This window comes from Pelmatolapia mariae, linkage group LG12 (assembly GCF_036321145.2).
Source record: "Pelmatolapia mariae isolate MD_Pm_ZW linkage group LG12, Pm_UMD_F_2, whole genome shotgun sequence".
In the NCBI taxonomy this organism is placed as follows: Eukaryota; Metazoa; Chordata; class Actinopteri; order Cichliformes; family Cichlidae; genus Pelmatolapia; species Pelmatolapia mariae.
This window is the reverse complement of record NC_086237.1, coordinates 6,284,835-6,306,394: the sequence shown is the minus strand read 5'-3', so window position 1 is coordinate 6,306,394 and position 21,560 is coordinate 6,284,835. Positions and strand designations below refer to the sequence as shown.

The following is a 21,560-nucleotide window of genomic DNA, read 5'->3' as shown; positions in this document are numbered from 1 at the left end:
AGCGCTAAAAGCTAAAAGAATCACTGAAAGAATGAACAATAAAAGGATTTAATCAATTTATTATTCTGCACTTTGCAAACTCAGAACACCACAATTTTGATGTCAAAGACAAAGTAGACCAACTGTGTTAGAAGTATGTACATGTGCATGTTCAGACACCTCCTGCAGCTCTGTGCTGTTTGTGTTTGGTCTGAAGCTGCAACAGTATCTGAGGCCCAGGCTGATATCACTCCTAAGGCAGGTTCCTTCAGGCAGCGTTTCACTCTGCAGCCCCTGAGGAGGAAAGGAGTGCGTCTGGGAGGAGGGAACTTATTTTGGTGACACTGGGCATGTCCTGACACCAAACTCCTGGACGCCGCAGTGCTCAAAGTGAAGGTCAAAGAGTTGAGGTCATACCAAGGCAGCCTGATCAAAGTCCAGTAGGATCTCTGGAAACATAAGCCCTCAGTCAGTCCTTTGTAAACAAATAAATAAATAAACAGAGTTGATTGAGAGGAAAATATCCCCTATTCACAAGCCAATACCCACTCATTTATATACACTATAATCCACAGTCCACATATTCTGACACATTCATCCAGGCCATCGAGTGCACCTTGTTATTTTAGTGTCTGTGAGACAGTTATGAATGACAGAGCCCAAATGAGGCAAGATTTTTTTCCATTTAGCAGGAGTTTCGGAGTGTTTCATCTTATTGCTCAAATGACGGCTTTTAATGGCGCAGCATTCATAACCCATGCCTCTTATCATGGCTGCCTCCAACACTTGATGGAATTTGCCATCACACAATGGTTGGAAAATACACTTCAAAGGCAAGACGCATCTAATCTCCTCCACTCTGCACATTGCAAATTTGCTGTGATAATAAGATCCTGCTTTCCCAAGCATTCTTAGGGATCTGAACCAAGCATGAGAATTTCATCCCCCCCCCACCCTCTGTTTCTTTCTATCTTGCTCGCTCCCTATGTGGCAGCGTAAGGAGGGGGCTGAGGAAGTTGTGCTGCAGTTTGAGAGAATCTCCATAATAGCAACACTGCATATCTGTGGAAGCCATCCCATCCTTATGTAAAAGCCCTATTTTACAGTTTTATTCTACACACACACACACACACACACACACACACACACACACACACACACACACACACACACACACCTACACGAGTGAGACATGACTGACAGCGCAGCACACTGACCTAGTTTCCATGTGGCCCAGAAAGATCAAGCATGACTCCCTTGAAACTGCTATGGGCACAAAAAACCTGCTTCAGTGCATTCAGCCAGGCCAGTGCACATTGGTGAGAGACCAACCTACCAATCACACTGCAGTAGGGAACAGCAGCTGCTTTAACTACAGCTTGCAAAGACATGTGCCTGTGATCCCGCATCGCCCCATATCCTCACCAAAGTCACAAGACAAGTGGAAGCACAAAAAGGAAAGGAAAAGGCATCGAGGAAGCCCTGCAGGTGAAGCTGCGTGTTATGTTTAGTCTGGCAGAGGGCAGGCTGAGGACAGGCTTGTTATCGTACAGGCACAGCTGGAGGACGTGCTGCAACGACGCCCCTCCGACCCCCACTACCCAACTCCCAGCACCCTACATATACCACTCCACCCCCTCTGGGTTATCTGTACACATGGAGAAGGTTAAGGATGGCGATGCTATCATAGAGAGCGTATTAGCACAACAAAGAGGTGTTTCAGAGACAGGCCCGGCAGGGTAATTAACTGATCCCTTAAAAAGATGCCGTGTTCGATACAGAAAAACATGCTAATGTGAAGGCGTAGCGTCGACTGCTAAAGGAGGAGATGCAAACTGAGCCGTTGTCACATATAAAAAAGGAAAACATCACTGTGAAATTGCAGTTTTCATACCATTAGCATAACTTTAAAACTTTCAGCAGGATGTTTTTAAGCTAGCTTAGCACAAACACTGGAAACTGAAGCAAAGAAGCGAAGAAAGAATGGAAAGATAAGAGACCCTGTCATGACGACACACTTCCACCGTTTCAGACTGAAGGTGACGATGAAAGGACCGGCTGAAATAGCTCGTCCGCAAAGCGCCGGTCGTCTCTCTGTTGTGTCAGTTGTCTCTACTATGTTAAATGGCATTTACCAAAATGACCAGAGCAACTATTATAATGTATTAATGATCATTACTATCATATGTTAAATTCTGAAAGATAAACAGAAGAAATTATTTTTTAAAGCATCCATGTGTCTGTTCTCATGGTACGTTGTAACTTCCCGACTCTCAACGTGTGAGTGCAGGACAACAGTTTGAATATCCACACCACTCAAAAGTTTAAAATCACTTTGCAATCAGTTTTGAAAAAAGAAACATTTCTATTAAACATCAAGTTTATCACAAATGTAAATATCAGCTATTAACATAAAACTTAACCTCCTAAGACCCGAACTCTTCCATGGCATGCATTTTTAATTTCTCTTTGATATTTGGGCTGATTGGGACCCGATGAACATAAAAACAAAGAATTACCAGATTATTATTTTTTTTTACCTTATTTTTGTTTTTAAGAAAAATAAGAGCCACATATGAGGATACTTGTTTAAAATTTCGATAGAACAGTAGCAGTATAATGTCCTCGTAAGTGGATATCAGGCCCTTGTAGAGCAAAATTGAGTATTTTGGTCTAAATAACCCAAAATGTGATGTCCACATATGTGGACGCCAGGTCCTAGGAGGTTAAAGATTAAAGTATTTTTTGAATACATTTTCAGCACATGTCTCGACTGTATTCCAGCAACACATCTTTTAACCCAACCTGAGGTGGTCGTGTTAAAGGCTTATCCAGCCTGTTAGCACAGCTGAAGGGTATTCTGGCTCGTACTGATGCTCTGAATAAAAGCTTTCCTCTTAAAGCCATGCATGTGTTTTTGAATTCAAGGCTATTCCAACTGCGAAAACCAAAAAGTTGTAAATTTTATAGAAAAGAGTGTATTACTCCATTCACAAACCTACAGACTGTGCACTAACTGTCCTCTGCCTCCTTCTACTCTGTGAAGAGAGTAGCACACTTTGGTCTGAATGCTTCCCTTTTTTTGTCAATTTCTTAAATGGAAGAAACTTTGTATCTTAGAGCCATGGACAGCACAAAACACATGAACCAGCCACCATAGCATCACTCACTGCAGTCCCATCATGAAGTCTCAGGGTGAGTTTTCACCAGCACTACCTTGATGCTGTGAAACTGCACACTCGAGCACTAACGACTAACAACTTATCAATCACAACAAAAATATATACAGATCTTTTCATTGTGCCATGTGCTTTTTATTGAAAATTATACAGTTTAAATGAAAGCATAGTACAAATAAGCAATTAGAGTTAAAAAAGAAATCGTTGGATCAATTAATAGACTAAAATGTATTCTAAACCTTTGACTCATCAAAGTAGCCCCCTTTGGCAGATACAACAGCTGAACACACCCGTGGCATTCTGTCCACAATAGAAATCAAATATTCTCCCATATCTGTTGCAGAAGTTCCCATAAATGTGGACCTTGTAGCTGCTTTGCTTTCACTCTTCTGTCCAGTTCATCACACTTCCTCCTCCATGTTGGACAGTTGATGCCACACACTGTGGATCCATCCTTTCACCTACTCAAAGGTGTACAAAGATCCTGCATGATGAACCAAAGATTTCAAATTTCGATTCATTAGTCCATAATACCTTCTTCCAGTCTTCAGTAGTCCAGTGTCGGTGTTTCATGGTTCTTCCACTATTAAGCTGCTTGAAGCTGTTGTCCTGTGAGCCGCCGATCACACAGCTGTTAACTCTCAGAAACTTGTCCTCTGATTGAGTCGTGTCTTTGGGTCTGCAGACCTCTTCCTGTCACAGTTTGTTTCTGAGCCTTTGGATGGTGAAGGAAACTGTCCTCACTGATACCTGCAGTTTCTCTGTAGGACAGACCTACTTTTATAAGTGTTATAAAAGTGTTATAACACTTATAAAAGTAGGTCTGTCCTACAGAGAAACTGCAGGTATCAGTGAGGACAGTTTCCTTGTCTGTCTCTGTTCCATTGTTAATTGCCTTTTCCCCCCACTTGTGTAGCAACACTCTACTTTCTGCAGTACAATACTGTTCAACTGATGCTCATGAGCGTATGGTACCACAGTGTGTTCAGCACTGCTTTTATGCAGACAGAGGGGGAAGTAATCCAGAAAAGTTGGGAACATCTGCAGGAAGTAGTAGCACCAGCTTTCAAGGCTTGATCAACCTCCATTGTTGCAGAACAGATTTAACCTGTTAACCCATGTTGTCCCTGAAAAAGGCTTTTTGTATAATTCTGAAATTTACATTATTTTTTCAGTTTTGAGTAACTGTACCTTTGTTTGTCCTCTGGCAGTTCACCACTCACCTTTGTACCATTTCAAGCTCTTGATTGGACTGAATGACTTGAAATGTAATAAATATCTGGAAAAATTGGGGTGTTTCAAAACTTTTGACTGGTAGTTTATATTATTATTATCATCACCATCATCATTTGATTATTGTTGAAACAGGTTTTAATCAGGTTAGTCCTGTTGTTGTTATTGTTGTGTTAGGACATCTGTAGTACCACATGTAACAATTAAAATCCATACTTTAGCTATTAATAGTGACTCATGGTCAAATACAGCCGTCCCTATGTCTTTCCATCTATTTTCACACCATGTTAATTTCATCTTCCTCCATCTCTTCCTCACTCACTTGTTGGGACTGCTGTCCCTCGTCCTGCACTTCTCCAAGGCTTCCTGAGACTGAGGGCTTGTTACTAGGTGTTGCTGGTACTACTGATGATGGTGTAACAGCTGCAGCCCCGACAGCTAACATGTCAGTTAATTTTACAAATTTGCTGCATTTATCTGTAGTTTATTTTTCTCTCTTAGCTTTTTAGCTCCACCTTCTTCTCCAACTGTTCTACGGGGTGCACAGTAAACACAGGGGAGGGCCCAGTTACGTTAAGAGATTTGATTGGGCAATACATTGTCAGTAAATAAAAGAACGACTAGGCTCTCTGTTCTGTGGCCGGTGTGCAGCAGACGGGCCAAATGCCCAGTGTGCCAGAATACCAGTCCTGTTCACCTACAATATTAACTGACTCTCTCTTAAGGCACCTGTAGGTTAATTATATCCAGTTACAATGGCATTAAGAGTAAGAGTACATCTCTTTGTATTTGAATATAATGGGAATTTTAGTTTAGCTAGGCCAGCATCTGCTGGCTGTACAGAAATATTGATGGATCGACACAGACTAATAAATAAACTGCATCAGTAAATACTTCTTAAAATAACAATGTTATAATCCTTCATTACTAAAATAGATAATGGGACAGAAGCAGATATTGGTTGTTTATATATTTAGAGTAAAATATCTTCAAATATGTTGTCAAAAGCAGGGAAATAATCAAAGGAATCATAAAACATGCATTTAAAAAATCTGCTCCATAATAGATTAGATCACAAAATAGTTTGAGACGCTTTCATTTTTCCGGCGGAGTTGTCTTCAAAAACTTCTAGGACAGTGACGCATCCTAACATCTCCAGACAGCATCAAGCCAACAACAAAACAACAAGACACAAGAATGACAACAAAGCTGTGTTTTGTGACTCCCTCACTACACTCAAACGTAATATGACCCAAGTAAAAAAAAAATCTCTGGGGTCTACGTACGGCCGGGTAAGGACGCAACTCAGGTGAGGAAACGGTACGCACGTTATTTAGATGACAGGGAAGTGGATCGGTGGATCGACCCTGTCGTCCTGACGCTTTAATGTCATTCGGGTGTGACTGGGAGGCAAGTGAAGCCGGGGAGGTATTTTGTTAAAGCCAAACAAAAGGCTTATGCAGCAGCGTGTTGCCGAGTGTGGAGCTCTGCGTGTTATCCAGGTCAGAGTGATCTAATCAAGTGTGAATGAAAGCACTTGGCTGCGCTCCAGGCCTCGCTATGCCGTCATCACTCAGGGGGAAGGCGAAAACACACGTACACACATGCACATTTGCTTTACTACGAGAGCGAGGACACATCGATGCAAAAATGCATTTCATAAAATATACCTACAGATTCTGCTAAATGGAAAAAATAAATAAATAACCACGAACAAACATGAACGTCAGCAGGGCCGTCGGCTTACCAAAGTAAACAAAAGGAGGGGAACTGAATCCAGCGACAAGGCTGAGGGATGTGGTGTCCTCACTCTAAACATAGACTTAAATGTCAACTAAATTAACCAAAAATAAAGTGGAAGAAATAATGCAAACAGATCTGCCAGTTAAGATTTTAAAATATAAGAGAAATCAAAATGAGCCAGTCACAAACACAAAGAGCAGACGCTAAAAGGAAGAGTTTGAACAAGTTAATGTGACGGCTACCTCAGAGATGGTTTCTTTGTTTTGGGTGAAATAGTGGCAAACTTACTTCAGCTAGCTGGAACATTGAAGACCCCAATACGACCCACCTGTGCCTCAATAAGAATCTGACCTTTCCCAACATAGATCACTACTGCCTGCCCAAACCCAAACTTAGACTGCTTCACAGTCAAACACTCTCCTCTTATCTTCTCCCTTCTGTGTGACCAAAGCGAGATTCAGAAAAAACACCAATCACCAAGCTCACGTCACAGAACAACATCCATCAAATGGTGAAACACAGCCACACATACGTGCCAAAGACCAAAACCATAGACGGAAGAAAGTCACCAGGAGAGACAAACTGAGAAATCTGTGTCATGTCCTTCAAAGGGACTGCTTTCAGGAAATCCAGCTCCGTAATAAACCGAGCTCTATTCCTTCTTGCAAAAACTCACATTTTCTCAAAAACCTCAGGATACCAAGTGCTGTATGGACAAATACTAGCTCAGGCTAAATAAACTCCAGATCTTCCTTAACCACCTCCACTACAGCGAGCATTTTGGCAATGAACCCCCTCATCCCAATCCTTTTCAAACCATAATAAGTGCATAGCATGGTTTTAAATGTCTGGTGAAATGTCAGATTTTAATTTACGCAAACATCCACAAAAAAGAACAACTGTAAAAACCCTGCTCCAGCTGTAAAAATGTAGTAAGCCAAAAAAAAAGAAAAGAAAAGAAAGAAATGGTGAAAACAATGAAAGAACTGAGTTCATTACAACAACAAATGAATCTGCCACTCAAACAAATGTCCTTCTCATTCTGAGTAACAGCAAAACCTTGATAAGAGTTAGTGTATCCAGCACGTTTGTTCGAGCGAAATCATTTCTGATTTAAAAAGTCAAAACTCTTATTCTTAAAACCAGAATGCAGCCACACAGCATCTGACACAACATCCAGCTTCAGAAAGAGTTTAAGAAAGGCCCATTGTCTTTCATGCTGTGTGCTTCAGTGTTTACAAGGTTGGTTTACTAAAGCAACTATATTTATACACACACACACACACACATTATATAAATTTAAAAAAGAAAATTCCCATCTTGCCCCTGTGGGCGGTCTATAATCTATAATTCAAGCTCAGGTCCTCTACCGGAGGCCTGGGAGCTTGAGGGTCCTGCGCAGTATCTTAGCTGTTCCTAGGACTGCATTCTTCAGGACAGAGATCTCCAATGTTGTTTCTGGGAGTCACTTACCACTGGGACCATATACACCGTATTTTTCGGACCATAAGGCGCACCGGATTATAAAGCGCATTAAACAAAACAAAACAGTCAGATAAGTCAAACTTTACTCAACTCATTCCTCTTGCTTCCTCCACTTCCGTACCATTGATTCATTAATGTTGAATTCTCTGGTAGCTGCTCTATAAACACTGGAACAACAGCATATGTTGTTCCAGTGTTTTTCTAATTTTGTGTAAAAGCAATTTTGTGTACAGTGTAACTTTGCAATGTCCACTTTCTGCTGTAACAAAACAAATTTCCCACATGTGGGACTAATAAAGGTTATCTTATCTTACATTAATGACTAACCTCATATTGTGGCTGGATTATCTCAGTTGTTCTCCCCTACTGAAGTTTGGTCCGTTTACAGCAATTTTCCATGCGATTGCATTTGTCAAAAAACATCGGGAACTTTTATCAAGTGAAAAAAAGTTTGTGTTCATTCTCCAGGTTAACTGTGTTATGCTTTGGTATGCTAACATAGCTGCGTCGCTAGCGATCACTAGCACAACATTATATACCATCTAGCTAGGGTTGCCAACCGTCCCTTAAAAAACGGAATTGTCCCGTATTTAGAAACAAAAGTACACGTCCCGTATTGAGCTAATAAGGGATGCACTTTGTCCCGTAATACAGTGAGAATGAAAAGTAGTCTATAACTTTTAATGGAATTAACGCTTTGTTTGAAAACATAATTCCCAGCCCCTCTCCTGCTTTGTGACCAATGAGCTGACAGCACACTTATGACAATTCGAGTATGACCATTCAGATTACCGCTTATCTCATTGGTCGAGGAAAGGTCGCTTACGGCGAAAATAACGGAAGACAACAGATGACCACAACAAGAAGCATGGCCAACAGGGAAAGAAACGCCGACACTGCGGTGCAAGTCTCGGACGACAGTACACCTAAAGCTGGGCATACACTGTGATTTTTTTCAGTCACGTTATTCAGCTCCTGCTCAAACTGCACGATTGACTCGCAGGGGTTATAAGTTCGTAGGTCACGATGCAGGGTCTCACACTATACCGCCCGATGCTCTGATGCGACCTGAGCGCTCACACTGTGTCTCCATAAAATGAAGGTTATAACAGAAAATCTGTTGCTCGCTCTCCCTCTCTGTCTTTCACTCACACAGACACGCACACCACCACCATCAACTTTGCTAAATTGCTAATGAAAAACATTGATCAGGCAGCTGTGATTGAGCAGCAATGTAAATCCAACTATTTTCACGGTTGTTGTGGTCGTGATAATTTTGTGATGCCACATCGAAAAGGCTCGGATGAGCTTTCCAAAGTTCTACAAGTTGTGCCTCCATCGCTTGTGTCCAGATCACACGCTGCACAGCCGTGCTGCTCCGTCTTTTTCACTGACGTTTACGTGTTTGCGCGTGAGCAGTGCGAGCGGCTGCGGTGACACCCTCACGAGCGATTGATGATCGGGAGCTGGTCGTGAGGTGTTAATCGCTTCTCCTTACCCCACGTATACTACAAGATGCACGATGAAGGCCAAAATCGGTCGCACGACTCAAAAATCGGCTCAAAATGGGCCAAAAATCGCACAGTGTAAGCCCAGCATTAGACCAGCAATGTTTGTTCCCCTCAGAGAAAGAAAAAAAAGGCTGCAAAAGTACTGGGAGGAATGGGAAAAGGAAAACACCTGGCTGGAAAAGTGCACGATAACACCTATAAAGCGCACTGCACTGTGTGCCGGCGCACTTTTTCCATAGGCATGCTTCTAATGGTGGGCACATGAAGAACATGAGGGGCGTGAAAGCTCGGGGAACCCTTAACCAATTTTTTGTCCACCAGGCCACGCAGAAGCAGATATGGTATGTAAACACTGGTTTGTTTTTTTAAACCCTCTGGTTAAGGTTAATATGGGCATGTGCAGTGAATATCAGCGCTATGTGGCCAGAAGTGTGATAATATAATTTATTTTGTGTAATAAACAACTGCAAGGATAGATGATTACAACAAATAGATGACTAATACATAAAAGTAATACATAGATGAATAATGATGATGAGTTATGATGCGTAATCATGGGAACAAGCGGGTTTACAAACAGGAGCAGCTGATTAGCATTAGAAAAGCTGAAATAATACCTCAACTGAAGCCAATTGTACTAAATGCACTATATGTGCACTGTTACAAGAATGTTTTTCGTTCTATTGTTTTCTATTAATTTATATAATTTTAAGTTAAGCAGGACAGAGTTCTTTTAAAGAAAGATTTACTTATATTCTCAAAAGTTAAGCATGACAGGCTTCTGTTTAAGAAAGAGACCTGTTTTATTGTGCTAATGTTGTCATTTTGAGCTAAAAATAAATGGCTAAATGATCATTTGTTTCCCATGTGTTCATATCACAAAGAATATGCATCTACTTAAATCAAATTCAAGTCAAATGGTTAAAAAAATAATTTCACACACAATAAAAGGAGCTACAAAATTCACCACACTGGGAAGGGTGAAGACAACTGGGTTGGCCGGTGTTGTGCCAAAAAGTGATTGCCTGCCAAAAACTGATTTCCAATGTTTCTGTGTATTTTTTATGTGTAATATCTTTACGTATGTTGGTAAATAGACTTCGATGAACAGCGTTTACAAAGGGGTTATATATAGAATTAAAAAATTATCTGTTTTTTCAAGTGTCTTTATAACTCTGTGTTATTGTACTTACATTATAACCAATCCGGTCCTTTATCCCCACTTAAAATATTTTTACAGAACTATTGTCATATTTGCTGCCATTTCTGCTGTCCTCTTGGCCAACTTACTCTTACAAAAGACATTTTTAATGTTAATGAGATTTTTTTAACTGCATAAATAAAGATTCTATAAAAGTCGCTGCCAAAAAGTGATTGCGGCTTCTACCTTGTTACACGAATGTTGTTTGTGGCTCAATATGACTTTGTGTCATCCATGAGGGATGCATTTGACATATGTTTCACATATTATAGCCCAACAAGTTACTTATAGCAGTTTAAATACGAGCAATCAGTTTTTGGCAAATACCGGAAATCAGTTTTTGGCAGACAATCACTTTTTGGCACAACACCGGCCCTGGCCATGAGGTGTCCCTTATTTATTTTTCAGGGAGTTGGCAACCCTACATCTAGCCCAACTTCAGTAACCCTACAAACGTCACTATTGTGTAGTTTTCTGTCTTCATTCATGTTGGAAGTGATAGCAGAGCTGTACGTTTTATTTCTTTCCAGAAATCTCTCAGTCAGAACATGATATATCATGTTTAGGTAACTAGCGAAACCAGCGAGCTAACTTCCTGCTAACTTTCTGCTAACTTCCTGCTAACGTCTAACTCCGTTAAATTTAATAAATTCTGTTTTCATGGATGCCTGGATGTTAAACTTAATTGTTACACCTGGTAAAGCAGCAAAGCTGATCAATTTATTACAGATGAAAGAATTTAGAAAGTTTTTAACTCTCAGTGACGCTGCAGTGTTCGTTTGACTTTGGGACCTGAAGCGGACGGAGTTTTGGGCCCACTGTGTTATGCTTTGTTATGCTAACATAACTGTGTTGCTAGCGATCACTAGCACAGCATTATATACCAGCTAGTCCAACTTCAGTAACCCTACAAACGTCACTGCTGTGTAGTTTTCTGTCTTCATTCATGTTAGAAGTGATAGCAGAGCTGTACGTTTTCCTTTTGCCCAGAAATATCTCAGTCAGAACATGATATATCATGTTTAGGTAACTAGCAAAACCAGCGAGCTAACTTCCTGCTAACTTCTAACTACATTAAGTTTAGCAAATTCTGTTTTCATGGATGCCTGGATGTTAAACTTAATTGTTACACCTGGTAAAGCAGCAACACTGATCATTTTATTAAAGATGAAAGAATTTACACAGTATTTGTTTGGGACCTGACGCGGACCCAGATTACTATGAGCCACGAGGCTCCTAACTATGGTAGCCATAACGCTCCGACAATCCATCAAGCGGTGCGGCTTCGTAGCTTAGCAAAAGTCCTACTAAAACATTTTTTGACAGATTTTTGAGCACCGTGTACCACAGAAAATCGGTTCGAGGTCAGTAAACCCAGCCAGAATTCATCGATAATGCGCACCAGATTATAAGGCGCACCGCCGATTTTTGAGAAAATTAAAGGATTTTAAGTGCGCCTTATAGTGCAGAAAATAGGATATATATATATATATATATATATATATATATATATAAAAACATGGGTCAATTCATGAGCGGGGCACAGAAAGGGACAGGCAAGAATACCAGTGGCGCAAAACATCAGTTACTGGCAGACCGAGCAGTCAACTGAGACTGCAAGACCAGGCTGACCTGGATTGATTACAAAAAGGCCTATGACTCAATGCCCCACACCTGGATCCTGGAATGCCTAGAACTATACAAGATCAACAGGACCCTAAGAGCCTACATCAGGAACTCAATGGGGATGTGGCGGACAACACTAGAGGCCAACTTAAAGTCCATAGTACAAGTCACCATAAAGTACGGGATCTACCAAGGAGATGCTTTGTCCCCACTGCTGTTCTGCATAGGCCTGAACCCCCTCAGTGAGATCATTAACAAGACTGGCTACAGATACTGACTATGGAATGGAGCAGTTGTCACCCACCTCCTGTACATGGATGATATCAAGCTGTATGCCAAGAGTGAACGAGACATTGATTCACTGATCCACACTACCAGGCTATACAGCAATGACATTGGAATGTGGTTTGGGCTGGAGAAGTGAAGTCGGATGGAAAGTGTGTCAGTGAAACAAAGAGAGGGAAGGTAGTCAGAACTGAGGGGATCAAACTACCAGAAGGCAACATTGCAGACACAGAGGACAGCTACAAGTACCTGGGGATCCCGCAGGCAAATGGGAACCATGAAGAGGCTGCTGGGAAAACTGCAACCACCAAGTACCTGCAGAAGGCCAGGCAAGTCCTGAGGAGTCAGCTGAATAATAAGAACAAGATCCGGGCTATCAACACCTACGCCCTGCCCGTGATCAGGTACCCTGCTGGGATAATAAGCTGGCCAAAGGAGGAGATGGAAGCCACTGGCATCAAGACCAGGAAGCACCTGACCATGCATGGAGGGCTTCACCCCAAGTCCAGCACCCTGAAGCTGTACGCTAAGTGGAAGGAAGGAGGCCAGGGACTGGTGAGTGTCAGCACCACAGTCCAGGATGAGACAGTGAAGATCCATGACTTCCAGATACAGACGGACAAAATGATGGTGGCTAACCAACCGGATATAGTACCAAGGGCTCAGAGAAGAGCTTGAAAAAATGCGGAGGGTGCAGGTAACAGTGGTCCAAGTGGTACATCCACTGGGACGCAAGCTAGGTGAGTGGCTCCAGCAGATCCCAGGAACAACATCGGAGATTTCTGTCCAGAAGAGCGCAGTCCAAAATAGTAGAACTGGAGTTCATCCACAGGATGACAAGATTTTACCAGAGATTTTTGCTTCGTTATCTATGATCAAAAATCACACATAGGATACAAACAGACAGTTTCAATATGTCTGCTTGGGGTAAGTCATGGGGTAAGTTTTTCCACTAACAATGACAGATGTTACAAATCACATGCAGTGGTGTAAAGCGCTTTGAGTGCTCAGATATAGTAGAAAAGGTCTATATAAGAACTCGTCCATTTACATTCAGTGTTCTAAAGAGTTTGAATGCAATTCCAAAACACTATATAGTTTTACACCTTTGACTTTGTTACCTACATTGCTTTTTAAATTCCTACTGTGGAGACTCTGATAAGGATAAGTGGAATGGATGGATTCCTGCTGTGCTAGTGTTTAGTCAAAGACCAGTACACGCAGCACTGTAACAGTTTAGGATATTCCTGAAATTGGATGTACCCACTTGTGTGACGCTCTGATGCTCCAAGCATGGCATGCAGGTGAGGGAAGAGGCACAAACAGGTGCAAAGTAATTCAAATGAAGGTCATCTTAATTGGTGCTTGTGAGAAAACAAATATTGTGGTTCTGGGACAACGTGACTTTGCTTCCACTCTGATGATCTCAGTTGGAACAGTTGGAGCAGAAATAACAGAATAAAGCTTAATCTGTAAATTACCTAATGCTAGAAAATATGCCTCTGCCAAAAGATGTTTTTAAATTGTCATCAAAACTTTCAATGTTCTCAAAGCAGGAATGCTAGTAAATCAGTATGAATTCATCACCCTGAGTGATTTCTGGAGTATGTGATGACCACAGCTGGTTATAGTGCATAAAAAACTTCTGCAGCTCAGAAAATCCCTGCAGCCATCTGAAGGCAGCAGGACGCATATGTTGATAAGTCTGCAGCCGCCAGTTTGATAAATGCCGCACCAGAGCACAGTGCCATTCCACATGATCGCTCACTACAGCTACCTACACTACAACATAACCACACACATTTGAGACTGGTGGCTTTACAACTCCCTAATCTTCCTTTTTATGTGGGAGCCACTGGATTATCGGGGCTCATTAATATCATACGTCATGACCTCCTTCTGTTGTTTTTTTCAGGGTTCAAAAATGCAACAGCATTACATCTGTAATATGATGTGAAAGACAGCCAGATAAATATTATTATTACTTTGATACATGTGCATTGACCTGGAATAATAATAACAAAATATCCAGTGTTGATACTCATCTTTATCCTGTATTTTTATTTGTGTTTTTGTTCTATTTTGAACCCACTTAAAGAAAAAAACCCTCTTTAATGTGATGACTTTCAGCTCTTCAGCACAGAACCTTGAGCCGTGTAAAAACCATATCAATAAAATCCAAGTCAATACTGACCATTTCTGATATTAGACAGACATACTGGTGCAGCCCCAGCATTATCGATTAACGATGTATTCTTAACATTGCGTTGACCAAAGCCAATCAGTTAATGTGGCAGCTTTGTTTCTGTCTTTGATCAGTAAAAACAAATAAGTAAAAGCAAATTTTCAAATACGGTAAATTGAATGAGATGCATGTTTAGAAAGCTTACTAATGCAAAAGAAAACATGTGAATTAAACTGAGCACTATCTAATATTTGATTAATCATTTAAGACATGTCTTTTCTGTCCAAAACCACCTTGTTTGAGTGTCCCAGCTGTGGCACACACACTTCCACAGCATTCATCCACAGCTGTTAACACTCCAATAAAGGCACAAAACTCTCCGGATGCAGGTTTTTTCCCCAAGCAGTGTCAGTCAGGCTCCACCCAGAGCAGCAGCCATTCAATAGAGAAAATCTTCTGCTTTCAATGGTCTGAGCTCGGACCAATCGCAGCCATCCTCCGCCTCCCCCCCTCGGCTCCCAGGCCTCCAGCCAATCGCAGCAGCCCTGGCTGCACACATGACTATGTGCTGCTGTCCGTCAACCGCCTCATATATAGTGCATGCAAGAAAATGTGGAGCAGTTCAATAACTTGTGTCGTCGCCAGACTTGTGTGTGCGCGCGTGTGTGTGAAGGAAGTGGGGGGTGCATGCATGTGGGAATGCGTGTGCTTGTTTATCTGTGTAAAAGCACGGAAGGAACGGGAGGTAGGGAGGGCGAGAGAGGGGGAGAGGGAGAGATTTGTAAGGCACTTGTATTTGCAAACTACTGGCTGAGTTCCCACTAGAGGCAGAGAGATCACGCTGAAAGACTGCGTGTCAGGAGTATGTATCCATGTGTGTGTGTGTGTGTGTGTGTGGGAGAGAGACAGGCAGACAGTGAGCGAGAGGAACCCGTTCAACTCATTTCAGCAGTGAATTCTCAGCCAGTCTAAATGAGGTTTCTCCTCGCATATGGAAGCTTTTTGCTCTCGTGTTTGATTTTTCCCTCCTACCGTCCAGTCGCCACAGTTTCACGCTGCCGCTGAACTTTTGGTCGCACTTGACGTAAGTATTTGAACTGTTCGTCTGTCTTTTTCAATTCCAGTGTGACGGATTCAAGCATGTTTTCACTCTTTCTGCTGTACTTTCAAATTAGAGCATGAGTCCATTCAAAATCTCACTCAAACTAATAGCTGCTATTTTATTTAAACAATTGTTAAACTAGTAAAAAAAAGACAAAGAAATGTTTTCATTTCCAGCTAAAGCAGCACTCTTTACCTGGTGCTTGGTACGGTTTGTCCAAAACTGTGTGAAAGCAGACAGAGGCTCTGTCTGTGTGTGTGTGTGTTAGGGGGGGCAGAGGGATTGTGTGTGCGGGACAAAGTGTGCAAATTGTGAAGCGTCTGTGTGTGTGTGTGTGTGTCTGTCTGGATATTCTTTTTTCTTCACCTCAGCTTGCTCTGTGGGAATACGGGGCATGCTCGTCAGCAGCAGTGTTTGAGTGGGGAGGAACTGAGGCAGACAGCGGACAAAAGCAAGCAGAGGCCGGCCAGACAGGGCAGGTCAGCCATTAGAGGCTGCAGTGGAGGGACAGGTCAGCCAGCTGCTGCTGCTGCTCCGTGAGGGGAAGGGAGGTGACACCCCGGCTTTAGCACGAGGGTTAGAGTGGTCGGGGTTAAGGGGGTGTCCACGCTTTGCTTCATGACCGCCTCTCGGCGTGCTCACCTTGCAATTCTCCCGCTTTGAGAAACCCCCAGAATGCTTTGCTCATTCAGCAGGCAGAGGATGCATCAGTTGAATGAGCTAAAAATAATCTGCCGTGCTGTCACAGTTAAAATGTTCTCAGTGCTGCTTTGTGTAGAAGAAATACTGACCCTGTCCAATTCAAAAATGGCATGTCAATAAGTTAAGAAAGGCAGCAAAGGAAGAGTAAATGTAGGAGGTGGTTTAATATAGATGCTGACAAAAGAGGAAGGATAAGAGAAACTGCGATTTCACACAGGCTGTTTTTTTTTCTATTCCCTTTTTCGTTGGTTTCCCCCGCCGGCTCGCGTGGGGGTCGCTGGTTTTGGAATGCATTTAGTAACAGGAAATGCAGGCCGTCCCAGTTTTGTTTTTTTTTTGTCCCGGTCTGCTTTTGTCCAAAGCTTTTAATCCACTGCAAAAAAAAAAAAAAAAGCTACATGCGTGAGGGGTAGCAACAACTGACAAAAACATCTCCGCGGATCACAGATGTGCATCATGGCTGCTGCTACTGCAGGAAAACACATCCACAGCCATCACACGGGCTTAACACCAGGACAAACAGCTCGCACATACAGACGCTAAAATAAAGTCTGGGCTGGTGATGACAAAGAAAAAGCAGCTGTTACAGACGAGTATAATCGCTTTAGCACTAAAACCGACGATGACAACAAAACAGTCGCGGTCTGGAAAAGATTAATTTCAAATACAGAAGTGGACGAGGGCATGAAAGCACAGAGTACAGAGTCGTTCTGTGAAATGCCTCTACATGTAGAGTCTTGTTACCCAGATACACATCTCAGCCCTCACCACCGGCAGCTGATGTTGTACACTCTGTAACCTCCAATCAACAGAAGCTTTGAGTGGAAACTACACTCTTCGGCCCACATGCAGCTGCTAACACACAAGGGTTTTGTCTGCATGCGAGGACTTTGTTGACTGTTACAGGATCGCATGTTGCAGAGTCCTGTGCTGACACACTGATAACGTGAACTCGAGGGATTCTTTGTGTTTTTTAGTGCTTCGGGTCCGGTTATCACTTGTTGATTGGCTGTTCAGTTCAGGGAAGGCAGCGGTTGTGTAAGTGCTTCTGTGACCTGTGCACTGGATGGACTTTGGTCCCAAGCTTGGAGCTGTGTAAACCCCTCTGTGCCCTCGCAGGCCCGTGTGTGTGCGATATACATACACACATGTGTGTATATGTGGCTTTGAATAGAAACCAGACAGCGATGCCTCCTTCACCCCTCCCATCCACCTCCTCTGTCACCACTCCCGCGCGGGACAATGAGGATTTGTTGACGCTCTGCCACAAGCCTGCTGACACAAAGCGTATAGCCTCCCCAGTCCCCAGCCCAGAGCGGAGCAGGCTGAAGTGTAGGCAGGCAGGACACCAGCAGGAGGGCCCCGGGATTGGGGGGGGACAGTGGGGGCATTTTGCAGAGGTGGGATTAGCAGACGAGAGCTCGGGGTTGGGGGAAGGGGGCCTGAAATGAACAGGAAATTACAGCCTTTGATGAGGCAGAGGCAGATTTGCGCAGGCTGAACTCCTCTGGGCCTCTTCCCTCTGCTTAAAAAAAAATCCTGTTTGAGCTGAAAATGTCAAAACACTTCAAGTCCCCCCCTGCCCCCCCGCTCAACACATGTGTCATTACCCTCCAGCTAGGATGGAGTTGTTTTCTGTACACAGGTGCTTAGCAAACACTCACAAAAAAGTTTGCTATTTTTCCCCTCCCGACACCGCTGCTCCTTCCTACTGCCGCCCCCTCCCTGGCCTTTCCTTTCCCTTCCTCTTCCTCCCTTCAGACGCCAACCATGTCATGGGAATCCTGTTAAGCTGTGTGTCCATTCGACCCATTTTCAGCCACTGGAGGAAAACACACAGCTCAGTCCACATCGCACTGCAGGAAAACTGCAGGCCCTGGCATTTGAATTCCGCCTCTCAGATAAATATTTTAAAAGTGATGACAGCGTGGAGATTAAACACATCAAAGGAACAGCAGCAGAGACGGTGCGATAAACGCAAGTTCGGGGAGTTCGTGAACATCGTGGTGTCCAAACAGACTCAAACTGGCCTGTCACGTATGGCTGCAGAGCCCGAGGCCAAGCGTGCCGCGCTTGCTTGTTTCCTTCCTCCCTGACAATTAATTATCGTCGTACCACGGCACCCCGCTACATTTGAATCTTTTAAAAGTCTCAGATGGTCCCTTCGTGCGTGTGCGTGAGTGTGTTTGAAGCACAAGGGGAGATGTTAATGCGTGCTCACTGAATATCAAGGTCGATTAGAGAGCCTCGTCTGGTCGAGCTGCAGCAGATTAGACAGGCGGAGCAGATACAGGCCGTGGGCTGGTCGTCTGGAGCTCTGACCCACATTGCTCTGATGTGCATGTCACTTCCCATTACGCTGACGGTTGGACGCCGCGTCAGCTGAGCACCGCCGTGATCTGCATACCCTCCCCGCGGGCAAGGCCTAACTCCCCTCGATGACCTCGTCCTGTCAAATGCCAACGCTGGCCGTGCCGCCACTCAGCTAGAGGAAGTGTTGGGTGAGTCACGACGAGGCATTGCCGTCCCAGCTCTCCCATCCTGACTGCGTAGGTGGCAGCTCACACCAATCCCTCCTGACCTTGATGCAAACTTCAGGGTGTAGCGGCTTTCTCTCGGGCTCCAGCTTTGAGTGTGCATGATGGAGGTTACTTTTCCAATCTTCACCTTCCCGTCCCTCCCCTCTGCAGTGGGGCTCGGCGAGACCTTATTGAGCTTTTTCAGCACTGACATTTCAATAAGCACTCGGACCAAAAATACATGTACCCAGGGAGGCTGTCGGTAGCGCTCCGGTGCACGCACACTTGTGTATACAGAGTAAGAGGCCTCGGTGGCGCTTGTGCAGCTGGCTGACAGAGACAGGTCTGTTTGCAGGCTGCCTCAAAGATAATTGGCAGCTACGGAGTGAAAAGCGAGCTCAGCAACAGATAAGGGCCGCGTGGAAAGCTCCATAATCAGCACGGATTAGCAAATGATAAATCATGGGTTCACGCAAGTATGCTGTCACTGCTGGAAGAGCCAGAGAGAAAGAGAGGTAGGAAGGCGAGATATGGAACGAGTGGGATAGAGAGCGTGCAAGACGAAAAGAGGAGCGTGACTAGCGGGAAGATGTGGATGTTTTTGCTGTAATTCAAAAGGAAAAACACAATAATACCATCTAGCAGGTCAGCAGGAGAGGCAGTCGGGATGGGGGGGATGAAAAGAGAGGAGAAATTAAAAGCTCTGCCAACACTCGGGCTAATACAATCTTCTGCCTGTCAGATTACCTTCTTTAATCCAGAAAGGTTTAACGCCTCTTAGAAATCTGAAAGGAGACACAAATTCAGCAGAGATTTTCCTCTGCTAGAGAGAGCGAGACACAGGGAGAGGGGGAAGGTGCCAAAGGAGGAGGGTTAAGTCCCTGAGCGACTATCCGAAAAGCAGCGGCCTCGGCAACTCTGCCGTCAAACCGCAGAGGATCAGCCGACTCCGACCTCTGCGGCGTTCCAACTCAGACGTCCCCGAGTTATACTGCAGTGTCCGACGAACGTCGACATCTGCTCGACGGTCGCCCGTCTTTCATAAATACAGTAGGACAAAAAAGATGAGCTTAACTCAGGCTTAGGCGGAGCTGATCGGGTCAACAGAGCACAAAGCGCAGAGCAGCGCATTAAGGGCACAGTGTCCCCACAGTCCCCTGCTGGGAAGGGGTGCAATGCTTTGTGATGTTTGGGTAACGTGGCTTCATAGAAATAAAATGAAGGCAAAATACAGATGGAGCGCAGTGGCTTGGTTTAGCTTAGGAAGAACGGCGCTAAAAATGGAGGACAGGGTGGTGCAGGGAAGAGGGACGGCAGAGTAAAGACAAACGCCCTCATCACTGGTGTGACAACGAGGTGTTTCACTCTGTCCGACAGCAGCTTTGCTCACGGAGCGAGCTCCATCCAGCGCCTGGCTGCAAGGCGGCACGGGCGGGAATAAAGGTTGAGCAGTATCCAGGTCATTCCCCTGCTGCCTCCCACTGATAACACAAATATGAAATCAGAATTTTCGCTCGCCTCGCTCTGTGCCGTTGTTTGTGGGTGGGGTGGGTGCAGAAGGTGGTTTAAGATGACGATGATGACAATGACGAAGATGGCGACGGCCTGGTTCACCGCTCGCTGCGATTTACTGCAGCGAATTGGAGTGCAGAGGAAACGCTGATCCTCGAGTTCCCGCCACTGCACTGCGGCGACTCCACATATTAAAAAACATGGATTATGTACCATAAGTGAGCTTTTTGGGTTTCTTTCAGTGTTGTTAGTGAAACATTTCTGACTCAACTAAGGCTCAAAGAGACTGTATGTCGCTAATAACGATATATATCATAGCTGAAATGCGGATTGCGGGTCTGAGTTTTGACAATGGCAGCGTTCAAAGGGGGGCGCGAGCGCGACCTGGGAATAGAGTCTGTCGAAGATAAAAAGTGGCAGCAGGCAACAGAGAAATGTCACGGTTAAATCCAGCAGACAGCCACAAAGGGCTCTCTCATCCCGCTTTGTTAGAGATCCTCAAAACTGCTGCGAGAAGGAGCCGCAGATACATATTCATCAGCCTCGGTGCTCACGACCGAAATGAGCCGACAAAGCTTTGGAGAAGAGAGAGCAGTGTGACATACAGTGCAGTTCTCTCAGGCGTGCTGCAGAAGTGGATAAGTCAGCCGCAGCCAGACTGACGTGACGCGATCAAGTGCATCGACGCCGGGTTCAAAGGTGCAGAGGCAGAGAGAGGAAAAACAGAAGCACGCCAATCAGCAGGGAAAAGGGGAGGATGCAAGCCTGCTGCAACGAGGAACTGACAAGGAGATGGAGGGGAGAGGTAAGAAAGAGTCACGGGTTAATGCTGAGGAAGGGACTGGCAGCAGGAATAGGCGCTGGCCTGGCCACGAGTTACAGTTGCAAATGAAACCCCTGGAGCCTTGACGAGATGATCCATGGCACGTGGAGGCAGGGAGTTTCTGGAAAGGCTTGGCACTCCGCCTGAGGAAGTCCCTGCACTGGAGCAGGCCTGGCATGGACGCTGCAAGTTCAGCAAGTATGCTTATGAACGACTGTAAACATCTGCTAGATCCTCAGAAATATGCACAGAAAATATTCGAATGCTGTGTTTGGTCAGAACGGAGAAGCTGTACTTGTAGACAAACACTGAATCTTGAAATCGGCCGAGCCCAGAGCTTCGAGACGCAGCACCAACCTTTGTCACAGATAATCATAATGTTTAAATATTATGTAAAATGACGACATAATAGTGATCTTTGTGTGCTTTTCTAGAGTCGAGGTTGCAGAGTCTCTCACCACCTCGACACGTTTGC

General features: G+C 44.2%; 1 long non-coding RNA gene across 1 annotated transcript in view; it reads right to left on the bottom strand.

The window, feature by feature from the left end:
• Positions 1-309: 309 nt before the first annotated feature.
• Positions 310-21,560, bottom strand: part of LOC134639260 (uncharacterized) — a 59,385-nt gene continuing 38,134 nt past the window's right edge. The window contains exon 3 of the long non-coding RNA XR_010095321.1: positions 310-428. This is a non-coding gene — a long non-coding RNA (uncharacterized LOC134639260). The remainder of the gene's footprint in view (positions 429-21,560) is intronic.